Source organism: Anomaloglossus baeobatrachus, chromosome 6, assembly GCF_048569485.1.
Source record: "Anomaloglossus baeobatrachus isolate aAnoBae1 chromosome 6, aAnoBae1.hap1, whole genome shotgun sequence".
NCBI lineage: Eukaryota > Metazoa > Chordata > Amphibia > Anura > Aromobatidae > Anomaloglossus > Anomaloglossus baeobatrachus.
The window spans coordinates 117,157,919-117,170,287 of NC_134358.1; the positions used below are offsets into that span (position 1 = coordinate 117,157,919).

Here is a 12,369-nt window from a genome sequence, read left to right on the forward strand (position 1 = left end):
ACAGGTAATACAGGGATGACCGGTAACATTATACACATGCGATCTGTATATACCCTTGTTGCCTCCCTCCAAGGTCTGATGTCCACACCAGGTGAGGCGGAGCCAGGTGGTTGGCCCCACCCACCGAGGAGATCACAGGCCTGGAGGCGGGAAAAGTGACAGTTCAGTCTTGGAGGTGAAAGAGAGAGGAGTGAACACTTGGGTGTCTGGGTTGGAGCCCAGACACTAACAGCAAGGTTGGCAGACGGTGGTGGCCATCTGCAGGAGTTAGTGGAACTCCGCAGAGCCGTAAGGACCGGGGTCGGGTGTCGGCCCGCTGGTACCGGACTGGGGAACGGAGTGAAGCTAAGCACACAGGCAGGGCCATCAGACCCCAACCAGGCTTGGAGCCGCCATCAATAGTCAAATCCGAGTGTGACAGGAACCCCGGGGTTTCCTAACAACCAAGCCCCGACTGAAGGCAACCGTCCACCTAGAGAGGATATACAGCCACTGCCACAGGCTAGAGATCCAAGGGCCAGCGCCTGCGGGCAAAACGGGCTCCTACGGCACCTATATGTCGGGGAGCGGACTATCGGTGGGCAACCACAGGAGTCAAGAACATTCTCAAAGGTGCAGGGAAAGACAGCCAGCATCAGCCGTCCGGGGAGAGCACAACAACAACACAGCCGGCTGCAGGACCCATCCATCCGGCCGTTTTGGTTTACCTACGACTCTGTCAGTGATTGTCTGAGTGAGTACACCAGTGCCGTCCGACACCGCGCCGCGCAGTCCCTGCACCCCAGCCATCCGGCCTCACCGTTACACCATCGGGCCCCGGGATCACCAACACCTGCCCACGGAGGGGACAACATCTCAGCTGCACCCTACCATCTCTCCCAGGATCCCCGTTGCCAGCAGCGGTGGTGCCATTATCACCACGACCCGTGGGTGGAATCACGAACAATCTCCCTAACCAAACCACCCCCCTTGCACTCACAGGTGAGGAGCGATGCTCGAGTCCCCGGGTCCGGTCCACCGCTCGAGCCACCAAGCAGCAGCAGCAGAAGCCCCGGACCCGAGCGTGGTGAACGCGTCCCCTCCGCCCGCGACATATATAGTATGCAGTGTACAGGCAATACAGTGATCACCAGTGATACTACACTAAGTACAGAGCTTCTGTGTATAATATCACTGGTGACCACTTCATTACCTGTAACACTATAAATCATATGCAGAGCTTCTGTGTAATACAGTGACTTACCAGTGTTGTCTCCAGTTGCAGTCATTCATCTTCAGTTTTCTATTTCATTTGGCGCTGACCACTATCACTTCTAGACAGGACTCGTTTCTGCACAAAGTATAGCCGATCACTTCTAAATCACATTCCCCACTTTTTACCTGATTTCTGCACTGCACCAGATGAAGAAAAAAAGCAACAGTGCTGACCTACACACTAACAGGACCTCCCTTTTGTTCTCCCCCATGGAAGACAGTATCCTCAAAAGTAAATTATATTGCAGCAGTAATGATGTCCCTAATTTGCCTCTACCATAATTATGTCCCCTACTTGTCACAATAACCTAATTATATTTGTTCCTCATACAATAATTATGTCCCCCATTCTGGCTCCCTTTATTTAATAATGTTCTCTATCATTGGGCTCTATGCTCCCCTATCCTATATCTCTATGTCCTCCGTCCTTGGCCCCCATGTTGCCCCATCCTGGTTCCCTATTTTCTCTATCCTGGGTCCCTATGATCCTCCATTCTAGAGCCCTATGATGTCCTATCTTGGGCCCCTATGTTACCCAAACCTGGGCTCTAATTTCCTCCATTCTGGGCCTCTATGTTGCCCAATCCTGGGCCCCTATTTCCTCCATCATGGGCCCTGATGTTGCCCCATTCTGGGCCCTATTTCTTCCATTCTGCTGCACCCAGCAGGAAAAAAAGATTCTTCTTACCTTCCTGCGCATCCTCTTGCAGCTTCATATATAGCGCAGTCATTAAAATACCCGCCTGACATGTGCTACAGGTTGATGTTAGCTGCCGGCCTCCGATAGGCCTGCGGACATTTTAACTATTGTGGTATCGGTGAGCCCTCTGTACATCCTACTCAGGGATCCACAGAAGACCAGGGGTCCACAGGAGCATCATCTGGTGTCTCGCTGGGCCAGTCGGACTCTGTATTATGTGATAGGGGCCATTTTATTACATTCTTGGAGAACCCCTCCAAGACCAAGCTAAGCCGCCTGCATGTGTAGGGGGATTGAGAAGAATTGTTCTCTCCCAAAGCAAGTTTTGTTCATAAGATTTTTTATGTGTATGACTAACTTAAAGAGAAATATATAACAATTGTGCAGTCCACCATATACAATAGATCTAGTTATATGGGGGGGGCCTCATGACTCTCTAATGACAAATTATATTACTGAAGAGGATTGGGAATTTGGAATTTCAGCTCAAATAGAGACACAGCATTACTATGCTGTGCTCCATACAAAACATATGCATGCCCTCTGAGCTGAGCATACAGTGCCTTGCGAAAGTATTCGGCCCCCTTGAATTTTTCAACCTTTTCCCACATTTCAGGCTTCAAATATAAAGATAAAAATTTGAATGTTATGGTGAAGAATCAACAACAAGTGGGGCACAATTGTGAAGTTGAACAAAATGTATTGCTTATTTTAAACTTTTTTAAAAAATAAATAACTGAAAATTGGGGCGTGCAATATTATTCGGCCCCTTTACTTTCATTGCAGCAAACTCACTCCAGAACTTCATTGAGGATCTCAGAATGATCAAATGTTGTCCTAAATGACTGATTATGATAAATATAAGCCACCTGCGTGTAATCATGTCTCCGTATTAATGCACCAGCTCTGTGATAGTCTCAGTGTTCTGTTTAAAGCACAGAGAGCATCATGAAGACCAAGGAACACAACAGGCAGGTCCGTGATACTGTTGTGGAGAAGTTTAAAGCCGGATTTGGTGACAAAAAAATTTCCACAACTTTAAACATCCCAAGGAGCACTGTGCAAGCGATCATATTGAAATGGAAGGAGTATCATATCACTGCAAATCTACCAAGACCCGGCCGTCCACCCAAACTTTCATGTCAAACAAGGAGAAGACTGATCAGAAATGCAGCCGAGAGGCCCCTGATCACTCTGGATGAACTGCAGAGATCTACAGCTTTGGTAGGAGAGTCTGTCCATACTACAACAATCAGTCGTACACTGCACAGATCTGGCCTTTATAGAAGAGTGGCAAGAAGAAAGCCATTTCTCAAGAATATCCATAAAAAAGTGTTGTTTACGTTTGCCACAAGCCACCTGTGAGACACACTAAACATTTGGAAGAAGGTGCTCTGGTCAGATGAAACCAAAATCGAACTTTTTGGGTACAATGCCAAATTATATGTTTGGCGTAAAAGCAACACCGCTCATCACCCTGTACCCACCATCCCCACTGTCAAACATGGTGGTGGCAGCATCATGGTTTGGGCCTGCTTTCCTTCAGCAGGGACATGGAAGATGGTTAAAATTGATGGGAAGATGGATGGAGCCAAATACAGGAGCATTCTTGAAGAAAACCTGTTGGAGTCTGCAAAAGACCTGAGACTGGGATGGAGATTTCTGTTTCAACAATACAATGATCCATAACATAAAGCAAAATCTACAATAGAATGGTTCACAAATAAACATATCCAGGTGTTAGAATGGCCAAGTCAAAGTCCTGACCTGAATCCAATAGAGAATCTGTGGAAAGAGCTGAAAACTGCTGTTCACAAACGCTCTCCATCCAACCTCACTCAGCTCGAGCTATTTGTAAAGGAAGAATGAGCAAGAATTTCAGTCTCTCGATGTGCAAAACTGATAGACACATACCCCAAGCGACTTGCAGCTGTAATTGCAGCAAACTTAAAGGGGACAAATAATATTGGTCGCCCCAATTTTCAGTTTATTTTTTTTATAAGAGTTTAAAATAAGCAATACATTTCGTTCAGCTTCACAATTGTGTCCCACTTGTTGTTGATTCTTCACCATAACATTAACATTTGTTTTTATCTTTATGTTTGAAGCCTGAAACGTGGGAAAAGGTTGAAAAATTCAAAGGGGCCAAATACTTTCGCAAGGCACTGTACATGTGTATGGGTGGATCATGATGAGAGATAACTGTCAGTCAAATGAACAATAGTCCAACAGATAGCTAAACTACTGTATATGGACACTTAAAGTTTCCTTATAAAATTCAAGTTAAAGTTTCTTACTCTATTATCTCACAGTTGATTCAAAAGTTTTTTCTTTTTAATAATGAAAGTGTTCTGTAAACAGCGCCATTATCATCCCACGCAAGGTTAAAGATGGATTTTTACAAGAAGTAAAGCTTTTGTATCAATATTATTTCTGTTTATGGCGTTCTTGAAAACAATTTTCTTGGGAATCGTCAAATAAAAATTACTTTGTTCAATATGCTGGAAACAATCTACTACTTCCAGGCTCTGGTGTCATTTCAGAACACAGCGTAACATCTACAGGAGTAAATAAAAGTTATTTCTGTTTTTTCTATGTATGAATAAAAGCTTCTTGAGTGCTGCATTTTTGTTACTTTTGCATCCCATTAGTGTTGATTTTTAGGCAGAGCTCATAAAGCTAACCATGCCCACACCACAGCTTTGTATATACATTGTATAGTAACAGTGGAGGGGGTGTGATCGGACCAGGTCTCACTGGAGCTGTAGTTCGGGCAGTGATAATTTACTGGTGATAAAACACTCATTGTATTGAATCAACAGCACACAGCCTAAAAAGTGACACATCCCTGAAATCTGTGTCTCAGCCCCTGCCCCATGCTGTTCTCAGATTACATATTAAAAATCCGCAGTCAGATTCCGTTTACCTTTACTGTCATTCTTCATTTCAAACATTTCACTTGAATGTAATTTGGATACATAATTTTTAACATCTTAAAAATACAGATTGTAACTTTTTTTTTAATTACTTTGTTTCTATCTTCATATTATGTATATACATTTTTATTTTTTTACTATTCTGGTGGCCATGCTATTTGTAGCCATGAATATAAAAACTTTAAGCAATTGTTTTTTTTGTATTATAAGTTTTACAAATTTTTATGTGCCACTTTCCTCACGGTCATGTTTAACTTGAAGGAACAAGGGTTATAAAGCCTTTATACACTTTCACTGTCTCTTTAGATGTTTAATCTATACATGTCTATGCTTTGAAAATTAAATATGCAAAAAAAAACTATCGTGGTTGGTTTCCTCTATCAATAGATATTGACTCCTGAATTTGCTGCCTTCGACAGCAAAATAATGTTTAAAGAGAACCTGTTGGGTCCAATATGCACCCAGAACCACGAGCAGATCTGGGTGCATATTACTAATCCCTGTCTAACCGTCCCTGTATACACTAGCATAGATAAAGAGAGGCGGCCGATCGTGTGCACTAAACTGATGCTGGGTGTAAGCTTCCCGGCTTCAGTGAGGTACAGTGCGCATGACCGGAAGTGCTGAGGACTCCGGGTTATGCCCAGTGCGCATCCATCCTCCACCGGCTGCCATGAACAGTGAGGTATGTGCGGCGTCTCTGAGCAGTCATTAGCATGTTAACCGCTTATCAACCGTGGGCAGTAATATTATGTCCTAGCGGTCATAGTTTTAATCCCTGCTGGCTGCTGCAAGCAGCCTGCAACGATCAGCGCACATCTCCACTGATTTATACAGCTGACATGTGTGCCTGCTAGGCACGAGTGGAATCACTATCTGCCTGTGCCTTTTAATCCCTTAAATGTCACTGTCAATATATAAAATAATAAAATGGCGCAAAACGTACGCCATTTTTTTCGGACAAACATCTGATTTAACAAGACGTAAATGGCACTTCCTCTGTGCAGATGGTAATAAATGTAGGGGTGTGCTTCAGGTTCCAAGGCCTTTTGTCAATAGACGAATACAAGGCACTCCCAAACTTCTGATTTAAACCTATACATGTTTGGTGTCTACGAACTCACACCAACCTCAGGCATCACACTGACACATCGGTTTTACCATATTGGGAACATAGCGCATTAAATATCTAAAAAAACTATTGTGCGCCCCTTTCTCACTATGGAAACGACAAAAACCCTCACCGTGGCCCTGATCCACTCTCGCTTGGACTACTGTAACTCTCTATTAATTGGTCTCCCCCTAACTAGACTCTCTCCTCTACAGTCAATCCTTAATGCAGCAGCCAGGGTCACCTATCTGGCTAACCGCTACTCGGATGCCTCTGCTCTGTGCCAGTCATTGCACTGGCTGCCCATATATCACAGGATCCAATTCAAACTGCTTGTTCTCACCCACAAAGCTCTCCACAGTGCAGCACCCCCCTACATCTCCAACCTCCTCTCTGTCTATCAGTCCACCCGTTCTCTACGCTCTGCAAGCGACTTTCGACTAACATCCACACTAATTCGAACCTCCCACTCCCGGATCCAAGACTTCTTCCGAGCTGCACCAACCCTCTGGAACGCTCTACCCCAAGAAGTTAGGACAAATCACAACTTACTCAGCTTCAGACGCACCCTAAAGACGCATCTTTTTAGGGCAGCCTATCACACTCCCTAATCAGATTCGATTCATATAGTCCCTCTACAACCTCTCACAACATAGCTCCACATCAAACTCCATGGCACCCAAAGGCATCTCAAGGCTCGGGCCCACTGGTCCAGGAAACCATTATCCAGCCCAATTTCCGTGAGATGGTTGGATTGTCATTGTAAATAAGCACTTGAACCTTGCCTCTCCCCCCATCTCATTGTAGATTGTAAGCTCTCACGAGCAGGGTTGTATTTTTTTTTTTTTTTTCCCCTCTAAATATTGTATTTCTATAACTGTTACTTGTTTGTATATGATCCTCCTGAATTGTAAAGCGCTACGGAATATGTTGGCGCTATAGAAATAAAGATTATTATTATTATTATTATTATTATTGTGCAATCGCACTTTTTTTGCAATTTTTCCGCATTTGGAATTTCTTTGTTGCCGTTTTCCAGTGCGCTATATGGTAAAACTATTAGTTCCATGTAAGAGTATAGCTCGTTGCTCAAAAAACGAGCCCTCACATGACCATATTGACTAAAAAATAAAAAAAGTTTCGTCTCTCGGGGAAAGAATGGCAAAAACAAAAATGGAAAGCGCAAAAATCGTCTGTTCGTGAAGGGGTTAATACAGCCACAGGGGCGTGCTACCATTCTATGTGGGACGACTAGCAAGGGAAGCAACGCCCTTGGGACTAGTCCCGGCGCTCATTAGCATACGATAAAAGATCTTTAGAAATACTTTTTCTAAAGATCCCTTTATCTATGCTAGTGTATACAGGGACGGTTAGGCAGGGATTAGCAATATTCAACCATTGCTCGTGCTTCTGGGTGCATATTGCACCTGACAGGTTCACTTTAATAATTAAAATAGGTAGAATATTTTTAGTTTAATGGCATTAGGTGTGATTTTGCATAGAGAAATATACTTTACATTGTCACGCTGTTTAGATTAATGTAATTACATATCTATTATTGGACTTCTAAATCCCTCATACAGCTGCTGATTCTGTTTGCTAGTCTGATGACTAACAAAGCATAATTATCCCATAATGACACTTTTAGCCTGAAAAGTAATTTTTAAGTGACGTCCACTTGATGTCTCCCTTCTGTCTAACTTGCTAGTCACTGCCTGTTGTTAAGTCTAGTCCTTCTCCAGCAGCAGAGACACAGGCATGAAAGCACGGTGCACGGTGGCTCAGTGGTTAGCACTGTTGCGTTGCAGCGCTTGGTTTCTGGGTTCATATCCTGCAGAGGAAGGAGTTTATATGTTCTCCCTGTGCTTATGTGGGTTTCCTCTGGGTTCTTTGGTTTCCTCTAAGATGCCAAAAACATAATGATATGGGATTTTAGATTGTGACAGTGATGATGGCGTCTATAAAGTGCTGTGAAATTAATAGTTCCACATAACTAAGTATAATGAATAATAATAGTAACTTTATGTCTAGGTGTACCGCCCCAGCAGCGGTCGAACCACTCGGATCTGGGTGTCGCTACTCATGGCTCGAGGGTCTCTGGACCCGGGGGCTCAGGGTCAATCTAAAATGTGATGGGGTGATTATTTACAGGGGATTAGATAGTTTGTGACGCCACCCGTGGTGTGCGGTATCGGGGAATACCGCCGCTGCCGTTGGGAGTACCCGGGATGATGGAATGGGGCAGCCAGATGACATTACCTTCCACGGATAGGGAAGGCCCCGTGACTTTGTGCCTGACTGGGTGTGGTGTGATTGGGATTTTTGGATGCTGATGGAGGCAGTGTTGCAGGTTGGGAACCCAGAACCAAGAGAAGTTTAGTCCTGCATTAAGAATAAAGAGCGTGCAGTCCCCTGTGACGCGCTGACTAGTCCAGGGGCATCACATAGGCACATGCAAGAAATTAGACAATGGAAGGAGCATTGGGTGCTGAAAGCTAAGAGTTCCAGTACTAATAGTGCTGGAAAAATGCTTAAGCCCTCTGAAAAAGTTACAGCTCATGAGGACCGAGACAGTCCCTGTACGTACTGTGCTTTCTTCACCAAAAGCAGTTGGTTATAACTTAGCAAGTCCATGCTTTAGGCTATAGTCGCACGGTGCAGAAAGTGTGTTCACAAAAAACTGCACTTTTTGCCAGAAAATGCAACAAAAAGCCCATGTATTGTTCGTGCGTTTTTTTTGCATTTTTTTGTGTGAAAGCAGTGGCTTGAAGAGCTAAAAACGCAGAACAAAAACACACAAAGAATTGGCATGCCGCATTTTTTTTCTGCACCATAAACTGCAAGGAAAAAAAGCAATATGCACTCAGCATGTCTGAATTCTCATAGACTTTACTGGGAGATGGAAAGACATGCAGTTTTGGGCAACAAACAACACCAAAAAATGCAGCATACACACACACACACACACACAGCCTTAATAAAAGGGGTGTTTTAAACGTGGAGACTATGAAATATAAATATCTACATACATGATATAATGAGTTGACACAAAGAAAACATAAATGTATCTTCACTATTCAGTTTGTAGGTTTATTCTTTCGTAGGTTTGCATCCCTACACACAATGTAATCACCCTGAGGAGCACGCTCTGAGGATATGCTGCGTGTGGTTGTATGAGGGGCTGCTGATAAGTCTTTGGCTTTACCCAGAAAGAAACGAGATAGGATGATGAAACTTTACATTTATTCCACATACTCTCACTGATGTCAACACACTTCAGTATTCCACGTTCTGTAAGCCTAGCAAAAAGAAGGATTTTGGTTGTGTCTCAAACCAGGCATCCGTAGCAGCCATGGCATCAGAAATGGTGTGAAATTTGGTACCCTTGAAGTGTTTCTTCAGGTTTGGAAAAAGTTGATAGTCGGAGGGAGCTTGATCTGGTGAATAAGGTGGTGGTCAACCAGCTGGAAGCCCAGCTCTGCCAGTTTTGCCGTGGTCGCTTGTGCAGTGTGAGCGGAGGCGTTGTCTTGCAGGAACAAGATTCCTTTGGACAGCTTGCTGCACCTTTTGGCCATCAGAGCTGACTTCAATTGGTCTAAAAGTTCAATGTAATACCTTGCATTGATGGTGGAACCCTTTTGAAGGCAGTCCACTAGCAGCACGCCCTCCTTATCCCAGAACACAGGCGCCATCACCTTAGTGGCTTATTTTTGCACCCTGAACTTTTTTGGACGAGAACCACTGTGCCTCCACTCTTTTGACTGCTCCTTGTTTTCAGGGTCATACAAATAAATCCAGGTCTCATTCATAGTGACCAGTCGATCCAGGAAGTTCTTATCACTCCGGAAACGCTGACAAATGGACCGGGAAGTTTTCACTCACATGCTTCTCTGATCTGTTGTCAAACATTCGGGGACCCACTTTGCAGATCACTTCCTCATATCCAAATGTTCATTGATAACGACACAAACGTTCACAGGAAATCCCCATGATGTCTGCTATTGCTTTGGCTGAAATTCGTCGATTCTCTGATACAAGGTTGTGCACAGAATCGACGATCTCTGGAACAACAACCACTCTTGGTCGTCCAGGACGTTCCTCCTCATTGGTGCTGAAGTGGCACGTATTAAATTTGGCAACCCAGTTCTTAACTGTGGAATATGAAGGGCATTGATCCCCCAATGTCTGTGACATATCACCATGAATATCTTTCGAGGACTTCACTTGCAGAAAGAAGAATTTTATCACTCCTCTGCTCTCAGTTGCTGTGAATATCGCATTAGACTCCGCCATTTTGCTTTCCCGCGTGCGTAGAACACTGTTGCCATAAGCAACAAACACAAAATTTTGAAAACATATATTAGACACATAAGGCTTTCATGTGATGTAACATTCGTTACCATAGAAACAAAAAAGATCACGAAGCCAAAGACTTATCATCTGATGTAGCCTTGCAACCTGCAGGTGCACTAGTCCGCGGGAGATGTAATACAGGAGGAGCCCAATATGTGCATCGCAGATGAGTCCAACAAAAACAAAGCCAAAAAATATTTGTTGCTTTCTAGTGTCTAAATTGTACAGTATCATATGCGCAACTTAATTAGCCATATTGTAGCACTTTTATGAAGATTATCACTGTGTTTGCAGTTTCCATATGGCATACATTTCATCTATCATGGCCAGTTGAAATGGAAATGTCATAAAACAGGAGCCAAGTAGCCAATGTGTCGAGAATTACTTTTTAAGTTCTTTTATATTAGGACCTATATGAAATCTCATTCATACACTGCAGAGAAAGTTGGACACAACATTTAATGTTGTGTATTTTCAAGGTTTCAATGGCAAAATCCACATCCTCTCATTGCTGCAGAATCACTGTGGGAATTCAGCAGAGAACAAAAATATTTACCAAATATTCCAACGGGGGATGAGGACTGTAGGATTCTGCAGCGCAGCACGACATCTTCAGGTCAACACCAGTCCTCAAGAGCCCCCAACAGTGAATGTTCTCAGGATGTCCTTAGTATTGCACAGGTGGCAATTGAATTACCTGCACAGGGGATGACTCCCACAACTGTGCAATGAAATCCTGAAAACATGCCCTGCTGGTGGCTTTCAGGACTGGAGTTAGGGAACACTGCTCTAGTCTATACAAACAAAGGCCTCTTTCACACGTCCATGTCTCCGGTACGTGTTTGGTCCGTTTCCTCATGTACCGGAGACACGGGCACACAAAGACCCATTAAAATCAATGGGTCTGCGCTCACGTGCGTGTTCTGCCATGGACAGTGTGTTCGTGTGGAGCATACGTGTGCTCCATAGACATGTCCGTTTTTTTCCGGCATCACGGGTGTCACACGGCCCGCATACAGACCACACGGAGGTGATCCGTGTGACACGCACCGAAGAAAACACACGTGTCTGAGAAATTAATAACAAATCTTAACTCACGTTCTCCAGTCCTGCTGTCTCTGCCGCTGCTATCACTTGCGTCCGACCGCCGCTCATTATGCTCATTGAATATTCACTTCACTGCGGCCGGAAGCAGGAGCAGCGGGGAGTCGGCAGGACCGGAGACCAAAGATCAGCACCACGGACAGCGAAGCCAGGGACAGGTGAGCAGAAAGTTCCCGTTCTCCGTGTGTTTTCATGGATAACACTCGGAGAATACACGTGTGCCATAAACACGGCTCACGGGGGGCAAACGCATCTTTGATACCTCCGTGAAAAACATGCATTATTTTCACGGACGTGTGAAAGAGGCCAAAGAAAGGTGTTTAAAAAGTGTGGCATAGCTGTGAAGGACAGGGTTAATCCCAGCTCTAGGTCTTGATTAGGAGTGCACCTGCAGTCTTTTGCTAAAGAACAAGGAAATGGGTTCAGCATGTGCTGGTGAGTCAGTCTGCTGGATATAGCAGAGGGGAGTGTGTAAGCTTATGAGCAACCAGCAAAGACATGCGCTCTAGCTGGCAAAGAGACATGCTATGGTCTGTCTCTGAATGGAGTGACTGGGGAGTCAGCTGAGGAGCTGAGCGGTGTTTGATCCTAGAGAGGAAATGGACCATTTAAAGGGAATCTGTCTGCAGGTTTTTGCTATGTAATCTAAAGACAACACACCACAATGCGTAAAACAGAGAATTCAGGGACACCTGTTTTCTCAAAGTTTCTATTGTTTATTTTCTATTTTTGTTTAAGCAGCAGGACCCTTATCATTGCTCGGACCACAAAGTCATGCGCTCGGCAGTCCGACATGCCCCCTCCTGTGATTGACACCTCATAGTCAATGTACAATCTCTATAGAGAGATTGGTATGGGCAGGATAGCTCTCTCAGCTCTGCTACATGACTAAAGCTAAGACTTTTGATTGT

General features: G+C 44.2%; 1 protein-coding gene across 4 annotated transcripts in view; it reads left to right on the forward strand.

The window, feature by feature from the left end:
- The window catches only part of C6H8orf34 (chromosome 6 C8orf34 homolog), a 458,472-nt gene that overhangs the window by 77,223 nt on the left and 368,880 nt on the right, over window positions 1-12,369 (forward strand). The gene's annotated exons all lie outside the window — the stretch shown is intronic.